Genomic DNA, 15,932 nt, shown 5'->3' with positions numbered 1-15,932 from the left:
GCATGGGTGAAGGTGAGGGCGGTTACTGAGCCCTTTCTACATCCTGTGCCGTCCACGGGGGGTGACACGGAGGAGGAACGAGTTTAATCCTCTCAAAAGTTCAGGGAGGCCAGCGCCCCGCCCACGCCTGGCCCACCGCAGAGCCTGGAGAAGGGGGCAGAGCAACAGAAATAACTTTGTCAAAGCTATTCCTCCCGCCGTCCCTCGGTCTCCGCCCCGCTTCCTTCCTTCCCTCTCCCCCCCCATCTTTCCTTTCTTTTCAATGATAAACGTGGCTTTAAAAAAAAGCGGATGATACAAAAGTAGGACCTAAAAGCATCCGAAACCTATGCCTCGTTCCTCTCCTCCCGCTGCTAACCGTTTGGTGAGGGTCGTGTGCGCTCAGTTTCTGGTAGTCAGTCACTCATTCATTCGACAAACGCCGACTGAGAAGGCAGTATGTGTCCGGGGCTATGCCAGGGGTGTGGCTGGCTGACGTTTGGGGTCAGATACTTCTCTGTGCAGGGGGCTGACCTGGGCCTTAGAGGGTAGTTAGCAGTATTCCTGGCCTCTAGTTCCGGTAGCTTCCCCCCCCCCCCCCTCCACCGAGTTGTGATAGCTAAACGTGTCTGCAGATGTTGTCACATGTCTCCTGGGAGCCAACATCGCCCAGACGAGGACCCCTGGGCTAATGAGCGTGGCCGTGCGCAGTTCTCAGCTGCTTCTTTCCCGTCCCAGTGTCACAGCGCCCTGACACTGTGGTCGCACGTTCCTACCTCCCTCTTTTGTATCGCACTCCAGAGGATGGAGGTGTCAGAACGTCCCCAGCAAGCCTCCCGCGACTAGACGTGTTGGGTTGCCTCCAGTTAGATCCGGTCGGAATCAATGCCAGAGTGAACCTCCTTGTTCATACCAACACCTGTGTCTGCACATTCTAGTATTTCTTTCTTTCTTTTAAAAAAAAAACTTTTTTATCTTATTTTTGACAGAGAGACAGAGTGCAAGCTGGGGAGGGGCAGAGAGAGGGGGAGACGCAGAAGCCGAAGCAGCTCCAGGCTCCGAGCTGTCAGCACTGAGCCCGACGCGGGGCTCGAACCCACGGACCGCGAGATCGTGACCTGAGCCATGACTGAGCCGACCGAGCCACCCAGGCGCCCCGCACATTCTAGTATTTCTACGGGATGGATTCTTTCAAGCAACATTGTTGGCTGAAAGGCGTCAGCGTGTCAAAATTTGCTACAAACTAACATCCACCAACATCCACTCCAGAAAAGAGGGTTGTAGTCATTTGGCCCCCACACCGAGTGTCCCACTCGCTGACATGCACGGAAGCCGTGGGGAAGATGGTTCTGAAGAAAGGGTGTTGAACACATTAGAAGAAAAGAGACGATGTCATGTTTCGTTCGGGAGGGCCCTTGGGTCTTTTGTTTACACTTGGCTATTCATGTTTGTTTTCAGCTAAAGAAGCATGACTACTCAAAGCGGCAATTTCGAATTTTCCAATTTGCGTTTGTGCTTCCAAAAGATTAGCTGTTTCGTAAACTCAAAGCGGGGTTCTGTTTTGGGGTCCCTGTTACAAGCTGGGGCTGCCCGACTGGTGCAAACTCAAGGGTCTTCTGCCATCCCCAGGAAGACACTAGAGCTCTGAGCCCTAGAGAGGTGCGGATGTCCAGTATGTCACCTCCTGCCTCCAGAGGCCCGTGCTCCCCGGGAGCATTGGGTGTGCTAAGGAGGCTGGCTCCACGAGCCTGCCTCCTTCCCAGTCCCACCAGAATCACCTGCTGAGAGTCTGGGGCTCCAGCTGTACCGCGGCACGCCTGCCAGGGTCAGGTGCACTTTAACAGCCCTTTGGAGTATCTTTTAAAATATGTTTTCAAGTTTATTTATTGATTTTGAAAGAGAGATGTGGGAGAGGGGCAGAGAGAGAAGGAGAAAACTCCAAGAAGGCTCCGCGTTGCCAGTGCTGAGCCTGACATTGGGCTCGAACCCACGAACCCATGAGACCGTGAACGTGACCTGAGCCGAAACCAAGAGTCTGATGCTTAACTGACTGAGCGACCCAGGCGCCCCATTTAAGCAGCTTACTGACCATCCTTCTTCAGCCTTCAGGTTGCCCTGTGCTCAGCTCGATTACTCCCTCTTAATTAAAGTAATTTGAGGGGGGCCTGGGTGGCTCGGTCGGTTAAGAATCCGACTCTCGATTTTAGCTCAAGTCATGATCTCACCGTCGTGGGATCAAACCCTGCCTTGGGCTCTGCGCTAAGCAAGGAACGTGCTTGGAATTCTCTCTTGGCCCCTCCGCTCTTAAAATAAATAAATAAACATTACATAAATGAATTTGAAACAATAAATTATTTTTCCTGTTTGAATAAAAATAGGCAAGAGAAAATTATAGGATGGCAGGATAACGCTGCTCCTGCCCGCTTGATAAGAATGGGACTGTCCAGTCTTTACAAAGAGTTATTCCAATGATACACTCTGGTCATCTGTTTGAAAAATTAAATGCGCCAAAAATTAAATATAGCTAAATCCTGCATATGGTACAGAATTCCAAAGGCACAAAAAAGTTCCACTGAGTGTTCCGTCGTCTCTGTTCTCACCCAATGGCCCTCCCCAGTGGCACTCGCTGTTACTATTGGCTTGGCCCGTGTGAAATGGTCCACATTTACTGGGTGGTTTTTGTTTTGTTTTGTTTTGTTTTGCCAACAAAAAGTGGTAGTTTCTTATGATTCAATCTGTAATTCCAGGTTTCTTGTCCAGGCACTCCGCACGCATAAATGTGCACATAGGTAGAATATTCCTGGTTTCTTTTTTTTTATATGAATTCTAACAAATGAGAGGCAATGGTTTTCATCTTGCTTGTTGCACTTAATGTTTCTTGAAGATTCTCCATCTCTGTAAGCAAAAAGAGCCTCATTCTCTCTCTCTCTCTCTTTTTTTTTTTTAACATTTATTTATTATTGAGAGACAGACACAGAGCTTGAGCAGGGGAGGGGCAGAGAGAGACGGAGACCCAGAATCCGAAGCAGCCTCCAGGCTCCGAGCTGTCCGCACAGAGCCCGACACGGGGCTCGAACTCACCAACCGCGAGATCGTGACCTGAGCCGAAGTCGGTCGCTTGACCGACAGAGCCACCCAGGCGCCCCCCTCATTCTCTTTTTAACAGCCATAGAGTATTCCTTTGGAAGGGTATTTCATTACCCATGCAACTAGCCCTGGATGGTGCACGATTAGATTGTTTCCAGTAGGCGCACTTTCTTCTTGCACGCACGTTCTGTCTCACAAGTTGGGGTGTGTGCGTAGGATAAATTATTTGAGCTGGGATTGCTGGGCCAAAGGATGTGTGTCTTTTTAATTAAGAAATCCATTCCCTAATTGTCCTCCGTAGAAGCTGTATCAGCTCCTGCCTCAAGGAGCCTGAACGGAGCCCAGCTTGACACTGTGCCTGATGTTTAAGGTCTACCGAGCAGTGAAGGTTCCCTGTGGCTCAGGGAAGGGGGGCAATGCCGGGGCAGCCTGGGAAACGTGGGTTCTTTTGACGAGATGCCAGGTCCAGTTCTGCCGCCTCCGAAAGAAAGAGGAGGACAGAGAGGCCCCCTTCTCCGCAAAGCTGCCTCTTAGCCTGAAACGCTGTGGGGGAGGGGAGGAAGGACACCTCCGTTAGCTGATGAAGAGCTTCCTTCTCTCCCAGCTCTCCCCTGGTCCCACTCGAAAAGAGAATAGCCCAGAAGGTGTCCAACCTCAGGAGCCCACTTCACAAGCGCTTGGTAGAAGACGCTGTTGACGCAATATGTATCTCTAGTTGGGGACACAGAGGCGTGTCACAGACTGAGCGTCATGAGGTTGCACCCAGGAAAGAGTACGTGCTTTACCCGTGTGCTCTGCTTAACCAGTTGACCATCACTAGGCTAGGGGGGGACAGGCCAGCAGCTGATCTTGGAAACCTGTCAAATTCTTTGACATTCTCCCTGCAGAAGGGGACGCTGACGCCCTCCCCTTGCGTGTGGGCCACACTCAACGGTGGAACGATGGCACGCGGCTTCCCGAGCCGAAGTCACACAAGGCACTGTGGTTTCCACTGGCTCCCTCCTCTTGGATTGCTGGCTTGGGAGGTCGCCGGCTGCCATGCCGTGAGGGCACTCAAACAGCCCACGGAGAAGCCCGCACGGGGAGGACCCAAGGCCCCTCATCAACACTTGGCACCAACTTATCAGCCATGGGAATGGGCATGCCTGTATCCATCCGCTTAGCCAACTTGTGCTGAACGCCCGCAAAGTCCCAGGCACCATGCAAGGCTCTGGGGATACAGGTGAGAGCAAACAAACATCAACCCCGAACGAGGCCCACTACCACTCACTTCTTGAATGTGCCGGGATCCTTCGTACCCTGGGGCCTTTGCACACGACGTTCCCCACCTCTGTGGAGATTGCTCCCACCCTGTCCCCCATCTCAGGGTGCAGGAAGCTGCTTGGCACTCTCTAGGTCTCTGTTTAAATGCCTCCCTCCCAGAGGGGGCACATCTTCACCCGAGTTCTGTATTCAGCACTGTTTGTTTCTTCCATGCACTTTTCACAATTGTAGTTATGCTACCTGTTAGATTAGTTACCTCTTTCTTCCCTGCCTTCCCCATTAGAATATAAGCCCCGCCTACAAAGGGAGGGATAGTGTCGCGAGCACCACATAACCTCAGGCACAAAGGGTATCTGGTACCAAAAAAAAAAAAAAATGTTGGGCAAAATAATGAATGAATCTGTTAGTCGCTGTATATTCTTTTTTTTTTTTAATTTTTTTTTTAACGTTTATTTATTTTTGAGACAGAGAGAGACAAAGCATGAACGGGGGAGGGTCAGAGAGAGGGAGACACAGAATCTGAAGCAGGCTCCAGGCTCTGAGCTGTCAGCACAGAGCCCGACGCGGGGCTCAAACTCACGGACTGCGAGATCATGACCTGAGCCAAAGTCGGACGCTTAACCGACTGAGCCACCCAGGCGCCCCATTTTTTTCTCTTTTTTTTTTTTTCACTGTATATTCTTTACCTGATTTAGTCTTCACATCACACGTCAAGGAATTGTTGGCCTCACGATTGCCTGTGCACGATCATCACCCCACACCATCCCCATTCGCCCACACACAGCTCTTCCTTCCTGGGAAGCCGGGTCCACCCTTTTGTGCTCAGGGAAGGTGACGCCTCTCCAGCCCAGCCCAGGACATGGAGGAGGATGGTTCTGAATCAATTATGGTAACTCTATTCCTCTTCTCGATGGCTGATACGGGCATCTGCCAATGATGCGGTCACAACCAACCAGGTTTCACAGGGAGCCTCCTGGGGCAGTGCTGCCCGAACTGGAACTTGCCCGGGAAATTCTGGGCATCTCGTGTCGATGTGGACTCCGACTGAGCACATCTGGGGTGGGACACAAGATCCTAGTGAGACCCGCCCGCCGATGCCCCCGGCAAGTGGACGGCACCTTGAGTTACGAGGTCATAAGGAGTTTGTGGGAAAAGCTTTCCTCCCCAGTGGAAAGACACCCGGGAAGAAAAGCAGGCTTTTCGGTGGTTGTTGTGCGAACACAGGCTGCTGGGAGCTGAGCTGCAGTTGTGATCACCCACAGCGGGATAACCTGGGACCAAACCGACCTGAGGACGGGGACAGAGGAAAATACAGAAAGTCCGGGTCTGGATGATATTGCAAAGTCTCTTTGCCAACCTTGGAATTGCTCGTGTAAGACAATAAATGCTGATTTTTTTTTTTTTTTGGAAAGCCACATTGAATTTGGGATCTCATTACTTGCAGCTAAAGCATCATAGCTGATGCTATACTCAGCAACTTGGTACAGAGCAAAAAGATGAACCTTCGAACTGGACCCCTCTGGGGACTTAACTCTGCCCCCTTGGTGGCACTGCTGGCCCTCAACCCGACCAAGTTTCAGTTTCTTTGCTTATACGATGGCTTGTTTTGACCACCAGAAGGAGAATGTATGTATGCTCGAATCTTCTAGCACAGCACTGTCCAATGGAAATTGGTTGACGGAGAGCTTCCTTCTCTCCCTGCAAACCTCTCCTAGCAAACCACATAGGTACCTTTAACTTTCCTGATAGTCACATTCAAAACAGAAAAGAAACCAGGTGACATTGATTTTAATAGCATTATTTATTTAGCTGAAAATATTACCATTTCAACATATAATAAAAATATTAAATATATATATATATTTGGTACAAGGTTTTTTAAAAAATGTTTTAATGTTTATTTATTTTTGAGAGAGTGAGAGAGAGAGAGAGAGACAGAGTGTAAGGAGGGGAGTGGCAAAGAGAGAGGGAGACACAGAATCCGAAGCAGGCTCCAGGCTCTGAACTGTCAGCACAGAACCCGATGAGGGACTCGAACTCATGACCCGTGAGATCATGACTTGAGCTGAAGTCGGATGCTTAACCGACTGAGCCACCCAGGCGCCCCGTTTAAAAAAATGTTTTTTGAATGTTTATTTATTTTTGAGAGACGGAGTGTGTGTGTAAGGAGGAGAGGGGCAGAGAGAGGGAGTAGGTTTGTTTTTTTTTAAATGTTATTTATTTTTGAAAGAAAGTGAGAGAGCAGGAGCAGGGAGGGGCAGAGAGAGAGAGGGAGACAGAGGATCTGAAGCGGGCTCTGTGCTGACAGCATGCCCGTGAGATCATGACCTGCGCGGACGTCAGAGGCTTAGCCAACTGAGCCCCCCAGGCGCCCCCGGTACCAGAGTTTTGAAATATGGCGGATATTTCACACTACAGCCCACCTAAATTCAGATCAGACCAGCCACATCTCAGGTGCTCAAGAGCCACATGTGGCTCCCTGCTGGTGTCTGAGCTTAGTTACAGCACAAGGCTGGGCTCATAATACCTAGTATAGAAATACGGATTACTTATGCTGCTCTTAACGTGGGCCATGGAGAAGAGGCTTTGAACTGTGAACACAGTGACCCTCAAGCCGGAAGCCACCTTGTGACGAAGTTCTGCCACTTCGGGTCCATGCTTAAAGCCCCGGGCGTCGCTCACCTGCCTGGCAGGTGGGGCAAAAGCGACACGAGTGGAGGCAGATGATAACATGGCACGTCTCTGCAGCACCGATTGGGACTTACGCAGTGACTCACTCAAAGGTTTCCTGTAACGCGATAAATCAGTAACCTTCATGACTCCCTATTTTCTGTTGGGTTGAGGCTGAACTGGGGCTTCTAAGCTCTCTGGGAGCCTGAAGCCACCTGAGCTCACCTGGCCCGGTCTTCCTCCTGCCCTGTTTTAGCAGCTGCAGGCCAGGCCTGGGGGTTGTCAAGGAGCAGGAGGCACAAGGAGGTGACGGTGCCGAAATCGAGGGTTTGGGACCGTGCGGGCGGCGTCAGGCTGGCCGAGGCCACAGACATCCACAGTGCCCACGTCCCAAGCACTCATGCCTCACAGAGCGCGTTCACAGCTGCCATCGCTCAGTCTTTGCAACACCTCTGCGAGGTGACGAGGTAGACGATGGTTGGTTGTGTGTCCCCTGCGTCCCTTCCCGTGTGTGCCTTGGGGCGTCTGCTCTCAGCACTTTAGCAAGGAGGTCGTGGCTCCTCAGCCTGCACCACAGGGCGCCCCGTGACAGGGGCCAGGCCGACCCGAAGGCCTGATTTCATTGGCTATAGCCGCTGGACCCAAGAGCCAGGCATGTCTTATGAGTCTGGCCAATCAGAGCAGTTAGACTTACCTGATGTAGTGAAGTTGGGAGGATGAATGGAGCGGATCTTCATCAAGGCTGGAGGCAGGCGGAAGGATCCTCACTGCAGAATAAGAGCATGTGACCAACTTGCCAGAGAAGAGATAAAAGGCAGGGGATGGGGGAGGGAGAGAAGGAGTGATAGCTCCTTTGAACCCCTGGATCCAGCCGAGCCTGAAGCCAGCCCCACCATTTCTCTTCTTTGCTGTCATAAACCTGCTTGGCATCTTCCACTTCTGTTACCTGAGGCTGGAGTTGTGTCACACGCAGCCAAAATAGCTCAACTAATATAAGTGTGAAATACGCCCTCTATTGCGTGAGTGGCCAGACCGAGGCAAAAAGCGTGCGTCTGATCGCTCCAGGGGCCCTAGAATGCAGAGCCAGGATGTGAGTCCACATTACTGGGCTTCTCATCCTACGCTCCTTTCACCACACCCCCACTGCACTTGGTCCGTATTACTTTCCTATGGCTGTTATAACAATTGGCCACAAACTCCGTGCCTTAAAACAACAGAACTGTAGGGGCGCCTGGGTGGCTCCGTCAGTCGAGCGTCCGACTTCGACTCAGGTCACGATCTCGCGGTTTGTGGGCCCGAGCCCCGCGTCGGGCTCTGTGCTGACAGCTCGGAGCCTGGAGCCTGCTTCGGATTCTGTGTCTCCCCCTCTCTCTGCCCCTCCCCCACTCACTCACTCTGTCTTTCTCTCTCAAAAATATTACTATTGTTTCAATAAACAATTAAAAAAATGAAAACCAATAGAAATATATTCTTTCACAGATCTGCAAGTGGGACGTCAGAAAACACGATCAATTAATACACGAGGCTGAGGTCAAGACATCGGTAGGTCCTTCCTCTCCAATTGGGAGGCTCTGGGGAGACTCTCTTCCCTGCCGTTTCCAGCTTCTGGTGCCTGCTGGCATTTCTTGGCTTGTGGCCACATTAGCCCAAGCTCTGCCTCCATCTTTCCATGGCCTTTTCTTCTCTTGTATGCGTTTGTCTGATCTCCCTCAGCTCTCTCTTACAAGGGCACTGCGATGGCATTTAGGGCCCACCTAGATAATCCTGGATTATCCCTTCAAATCCTTAATCACACCTTCAAAGATCCTTTTTCCAAATACGATAACATTTACAGTTTCCGGAGATTAAGAGCTGATATCTGTGGATGGCCATTATGTAGCCTAAGACAGTGTCTAAATTCCCCAGGATTTAGTGCTCAGACGTGATGAATCAGTCCCCAAGAAACCTGCCCGGTATCCAGTCGTCCGGTCTCCCCAACCACATGGTTAGAATCTTCAGGGTCAGGCCCAGCCCAGCAGCCGGTGCAGGCCAGGGGAGGACAGGGGTCAGTTCTGTTTCACTTCCTGCCCCGCGGGGGCTGAGCACTGAAGATCAGACGTAGTCAGGAGGTGATGTTGCTGGCAAATGATTGTGCCACTGTTTGTTTGTTTGTTTATTTGTTTGTTTTTAATGGGCCCCTTTCTCATTTACTAAGGGGATGCCTGCTGTATACTTTGCCTTAACTTGCGTCTTTTGCCTGCAAGGAACAGTCCGTCACCTCGGCTGGCCCACGATACCCGGGTATAACCCAACCCTGCACTGCGTGTCGGGCCCGCGCCTGGGGTTCGAATTCCCATTCTGCCAGCTCCCAGCTGTGAACCTTGAGCAAGTTGCTTAACGGCTCGGAGTCTACTTCATGAAGATGGGAGGCTCGTAGTACCTAAGGGCTAGGTTACTGTCTGGGTTACAGGGGAAAGAGAACGAGGATCGGGGCAACTTGGCAGTGAGCCTAGCACGCAGCCCTCAGTCAGTGTGAGGGGATCGTTACTCCCGCCACGTGGGATCCGCTTCGGCCTCTCTCTTTTCTCACTGCGACGGTCTCCTAAAAACTCAGGCCCACACCGTCTCAGTTGGCCAGTGACCCTGACCAACCCCAGAGCATCCTTGCCGCATCTGCCTTTGACCCCGTCTGCAGGCTTTTCTGGCGTTCTACCTCTCGGGGGAGAAGCCGGTTTGCACATCCCCGGGTTCTAAGCAGCAGCCCCTGGGCGGGGAGCAGCTCCGTGCAAGGCTTCCGGGGGCGTGGTTGAAGCAGGCTTGGAGGCGGGGCTACAGGTGGGCTCGGGGCTTGAATGGAGGTGCAGTGGGAGGCGGGGTCAGGAGCGCGGTTGATTGGTTGGAGTCGTGATTGGAGGCGTGGCTAAGGGCGGGGTTGGGGCTGGACAGTCCCAGGTGCAAAGCTTGGTCTGGCTCCGGGGCAGGACCTGAGTGGAAAGGTGGGCAGTCGAGGGCTGGGGCATCTCGTCCACTTCTGTGACTTTATTCACTATTGTTCACATTGCTGGTTCTTACCCGCCCTCCAGTCTTCTGAAACCTCGTCGTATTTACCCTCACGACCCACACGACCTTCGCTTTTGGAGGACCCGTTTCGTTGCCTGCGCCCGGATGCATGTGGCTTTGCAAATCATTCCCTAAGCCTGGAGCTCCGCTAGCGTTCCTGTCCCCTTTCCTCCTTTGGAAACAACTAGAACAATAGCAAAAAACGGTAATAATCATAATAGCAGCCAACGGGTTGGCTGCTTTTGCCAGAAACTGCCAGGTGCTGTTACGTGGATTAGCTCATTTCATATCACACACATGGGTGCGCGCACACACACACACTATATGGCAGGTGCTTTAAGAGCTCTGTATTATCTGTGATGACGCTGAGAGACTGAGAAGTCAAGTAACCGAATGTTAGCTTCCCTCTCTTGCTCGATAAACCCCAATGAAAGAGAACCCATGGCTAAACCAGGCCGTCCCAGAGTACTACTCTAAAAATAAAACTGCCAATTGCCTTTTTTTTCTGCTTACAGAGTCAACTCTGTTCACTATGTGAGAAAATTAGGAAGTAGAAAATCACTAAATTAGAAAAATAAAGAAAATCATAGTAACAGAAAATAAAAATCACCCATAGCATTTTAGTTACAAATTATTTCCGGTCTGTCTGTCTGTCTCTATTTGTACATCTCCTAGGGAATTAAATTTAAGCCATGATTTTTCTAGATACGTCTCCTGAGGCAAGGAAAATAAAAGCAAAAATAAACTCTTGGGATTTCATCAAAATAAAATGCTTCTGCACAGTGAAGGGAACATCACCAAAACTAAAAAGCAACCTACTGAATGGGAGAAGATATTCGCAAATGACATATCCCATAAAGGGTTCCAAAAGATATAAAAACTTATAAAACTCAATACCCCAAAAAACAAATAATCCAATTAAAAAATGGGCAGACCACACGAACAGACATTCCTCTAAAGAAGACATCCAGATGGCCAACAGGCACATGAAAGGATGGCCAGAGTCACAGACCATCAGGGACCCGCAAATCAAAACTACATTGACATATCACCTTATAACCTGTCAGAATGGCTAAAATAAAAAACACAAGAAACAACAAGTGTGGGCAAGGATGTGGAGAAAAAGGAACCCTCTTGCACTGCTGGTGGGAATGCAAACTGGTACAGTCCCCGTGGAAAGAAGTATGGAGCTTCCTCAAAAAATTAGAAATAGAATTACCTTATGATCCATAATTGCGCTATTGAGTACCCCCCAAATACAAAACACTAATTCAAGGGGTGCCTGAGTCGGCAGCCAGTCGGCTGAGAGCCCCACTTTGGCTCAGGTCATGATCTCACTGCCTGTGGGTTTGAGCCCCACGTCTGGCTCTGTGCTGACCGCGCTGAACCTACTTCGGATTCTCTATCTCCCTCTGTCTCTGCCCCTTCCTTGCTCACAAATTCCCTCTCTCGAAAATAAATAGATGGAAAAACTTAAAAAAACAAAAAACACAAATTCAAAGAGATGTATGCCCCCTTGTGTCTACAGCAGCGTTATTTACAGCCCAGTGTCCATCGACTGACCAATGGATAATGCAGACGTGGTATAGACATGCACAAGGGAATATTGTTCAGCCATAAAAAAGAATGAAATCCTGCCAGTTGCAACAACACAGACAGAGCTAGGGAGTATAATGCTGAGTGAACTAAGTCAGCGAGAGCAAGACAAACACCGTATGATTTCACTCATTTGTGGCATTTAAGAAACAAAACAAATGAGCAAAGGGGGGCGGGGGGAAAGAGACAAACCAAGAAACAGACGCTTGAACTGTAGAGAACACACTCGTGGTTACCAGAGGGGGTAGGGGGCAGGGATGGGAATTAGGGAATGGCGATTAAAGAGGACACTTACCATGATGAAAAGAAATAAAAGGAAAAAAATTTTAAGCCATGATTTTTTTAATGTTTATTTATTTATTTATTTATTTTTAAAATGTTTTATTTATTTTTGAGAGAGAGAGAGAGAGACAGAGCACGAGCGGGGGAGGAGCAGAGAGAGAGGGAGACACAGAATCCGAAACAGGCTCCAGGCTCTGAGCTGTCAGCACAGAGCCCGGCGCGGGGCTCGAACCCACAGACTATGAGATCACGACCTGAGCCGAAGCCGGACGCTCAACCGACTGAGCCACCCAGGCGCCCCAAGGATTTTTTTTTTTTTTTTTTTTTTTTTAACAGTGGAGACTCCTGGCTTTCCTGCTCTTACCTGCAGATGTTTGCTGAATGAATAAGGGCAGCCGTGAAGGCTGATGCTGTGGCTGTTTCCCCCAGCCCCCTCCCCTCCAATTAAGAGCGGACCAGTAGCAATGTCCAGTGGTTTCGAGAAGCCATTTCATCACACTGTGGTCCTGTGGACAATTAAAACAGATTCTGCTGACCGGGAACAGCTCCCACCCCTGCCCCCACCCCAATTCGGTCTTCAGAGTCCTTTGCTTGGCAGGAAAACGCTGCCCCCTCCTGGCTTAGACGGACGGGCACACCGGAGACCAGGCTGCAGACCAAAACGACCTTCATTACATCTGAACAACAGGTTCAAAGAAGACCGAAGAATAAATGAGGGCAAACGGGGCTGGGTGAGATGACGCCACTGGGTGGAAATAAAGATTTTGCGATACCTTCTTCACTTAATGAGACTCACGCAGTCCCTTTGGGGAAACCGTGGCATAAGCTACCTGTTACACAACCCTGGATGTTGCCGGGTACGGACTGTCCTCTACGGAAGAGTTGGGAAGAGCCCTTGGGGTCCGAAGAGGCACTGATTCTGAGAAGTCACACGATCTCCAGAAGGGCCCCGCGTCCCTAATGGTGGGGCAGAATCAGGAGGCCCCCACCCTGGTGATGGGGTCCTTGGGCTGGAGGACGAGCCAACGTGCCTCCGTTTCGGTTCTGTGCCCCTTTGCCCGGTTTCAACACCTTCCCCACCTGTGTCTTTCCCCATGCAAATGAACAGCAGGAAAAGCTGGCCCGGGGAGATTTCATAGCCAAGCCCGAAGCGGGCTCCTTCCAAACTGTTGGCATGACACCGGCTCCCGGAAGGCTCGCCAAACTTCCTTTCTCCCCCACCCCCCACCCCCAAAAGTCAGGACTCCTCTGCCTGCTGCCTTTCTCCCTGGGCATCCTTCGAAAGGCGGAGTGCGGGGAGTCAACCATAGAAAATGTGACCCACGACGCTGGTTTTCTTCCCAAGGGCAGAGCTGAAGCCAGAAGGCATTTGCAAAGAAAGTTCCTCTAGGTCCCACCCCCGGGGGACCAGATGATGCCTGGTGCGCCTGCTGAACAGCCCTCCTGGGAGAACCCAGAGGTCAGGTGTGGCGCGGAGGGGGAGGGGGACGCGGCCAAACTACGTGCCTTTGCTCTCCTGGTTCTTTTTTTCTCCCACCGTAATTTTTTTTTTTTTAAGTTGAGGCGTGGTTGACATACTCTTCCGGCTCTAATTTTGTTCTGGTTCTAACCGGGGCTCCAGAAACCGGCATCCTGGCCGAGGGGTGGACAGCCTTCCTCATGCTTCTCCGCCCACCCCCTGCACTCGTTAGCCAGTATCTGCTTCACCAGCCTGTGAGCCCCACGGTCTGGGGCGCTGTCTGCTCTGTGGGCGTCTCCCCGGAGCCCAGCACAGCGCCTGGCCTGCCCGCCTTCATTGGAGGAACGTGGGGAGAGTGGCCTTGAGTCGGGAGAAACGGCTTCTCCTAACCGGACCTCCATCACCTTGGGGAAAAGGAGGGAAGTGGACAGGATTTTCTCGGCTACGCGCCGGCCCGACAAAGTCCTTGCTCCCCCCGGCCTTACAGTTCTACTGGGGAAGACGGGGATTAAAGAAATTTCGGTAGATTATTAATTTCAGTTGGCAAAGTGCTCCTGAAGGAGAGCATCGGGGATCCTATGGAAACTACGCAGCTCCAGCTTGAGTAGGAGATAGCCGGACCTCCAGAAAGGGAAGAGCATTCCCAGAGAAGGAACGGCATAGGCAAAGGCCCCGAGGCAGCTTCTGGGGCAGCATCTATTTGCTTTTCTGACAAAGAGGTTGGATGCATCTGGTCGCGTTTGTTCCTCCCTCCGCTGTCAGGCGTGCAGAAGCCAATGGCCAAGAGGGTGTCCCTCTTCACACAGCCGCAAGGAAGGGCCACCGGGAACCTGCCTCACCAGCGCTGCTGAGCCACCGAACTGGTCCCTGCAGCCACCTCCCAGGTCCTTGTCATGTGAGAAAACAAGGATTTTTCTGTTAATTTGCAGCCCCAGGCATTTTCTCTCTGAAAGAAGGAGAGAAGGCTGGCAGCTTTCCTAACTAGCCAGGCTTGTAGATGTGGTCAGGTGGCATCATTCACAACAACGTGGGTTCAAGTGCAAATGAAAAGCTCCCGTTCCCAGCACCCTGCCCGTGAGCCAGAGCCCTGGGCCCCTGGCTGAGGACCCCTTGCTCCCAGCAGAGTTGGTATAATCCTCAGAGAAAACATCACCCCCAGGGAACACTCAGTTCCCTCCCCTGGGGAGTCTGCCAAGTGCTAGGAAGACGGAGGGGAAGGGAAGTCCCCGCTCTCCTGTCCGACCTGCTCACACAATCCCGGTTCTGCCTGTCACCTTCTGCTCTGCAGCCCCAGGGGGTCACCCTGCTCCTGTGTGGGGTCAGCAGGTAGAAGGTCTACACAACTCTCGCAGCTGGGGTCTCCTGGCAGGGCTGTTACCCCAGTTTCCTCACTAATTACACTGCGGCATTGCTTCCTGAACAGAGAAACTTCTATAATTTGGGCCATAAAACATCTCTTTGAATTTCCCCCGAGTCTGCTGTGATTATAATAATAAAACGGACCGCGCACATGAAGGTCTTCATCCCCACAGCTCAGCGTTCACAATAAACAAATCATAATTATGTATCTCAGCAGGCCCCCTCCCTTTTCTCCCCCCTTTTCCTACTAGGGAAACTGAGGCAAGAAGGAGGTCAAGTGCTTGGCTCGAGGCTATGGCTTCTCTTAGCCGCCTGCTGTGACTTTCACTGCGCCCATAATTAGAGCCCTGCTGGGAAGCCACGGGAGGTTTGCAAGGGCACCCCCGGTGCCAGACGTCTGCCCCCTCGCGCAAGCAGCTTGTTTGAACAGAGGCGAAGCTGGGGTCTGACTCTAGCTGGATGAGGCCCTTTATGTATCCCGACCTTGAGTGGCCAGGGTACCTGCCTCTTACCCGTGGGATCGACACGCGTGTCCCCGGCTAGAGTGGGAGCTTGCCAAGGCAGGGATCAGGCCCGCCGCACCCGGTCTGTGCCAGGCAGCGTCCAAGAGCGTGCCTGCACATTTCACGCGCGAGAGGAGGCATGCACACAAGGCTGTGTGCCGTGGTGGGGGGACACGTCCCCTCTCTCCTGCACAGACGCACCCCCTTTTTCCTCCTCACCGGGGACTTCTTGTCCGGGGCAGCAACCGTGACAATGTGCGCTTCTGCAAGCCGCTGGGGTGGGTGTGGGGAGGTGATGGCTGTTCTCTTAGCTCTAGGTGAGGTGGACCCATTGCCCCTGGTCCCCCAACTATCACGAGGGGCAGAGCAGAACCTGGAGCCCAGGATTTGGTCTTTATGGCTCTTTCTTCTGATCCCAAGACTTGGGGGTCCTTGGTCATTCAGTTCCAAGAGGCCCTGACACCTGCTGCTTAGGTGGTGACCGTACCAATAACAGGAAAGATAATCCTAATAACGGCAAGCAATTATTGAGCACTTCCTGTATGCGGGGCCCTGTGCTCAATGCTTTCAGTGCCTCCGTGCTTATAAGACAGGTGCTGTTCATACTCCCATCTTGCGGATGAAAGTGGGGCTCAGGTAGGGCATGGGACTTGCCCAAGGTCACACAGCGATGAAGCGGCAAGGCTGGACGAGGA

This window comes from Acinonyx jubatus, chromosome A3, assembly GCF_027475565.1.
Source record: "Acinonyx jubatus isolate Ajub_Pintada_27869175 chromosome A3, VMU_Ajub_asm_v1.0, whole genome shotgun sequence".
Taxonomy (NCBI): Eukaryota; Metazoa; Chordata; class Mammalia; order Carnivora; family Felidae; genus Acinonyx; species Acinonyx jubatus.
Note: the sequence above shows the minus strand (reverse complement) of the source record.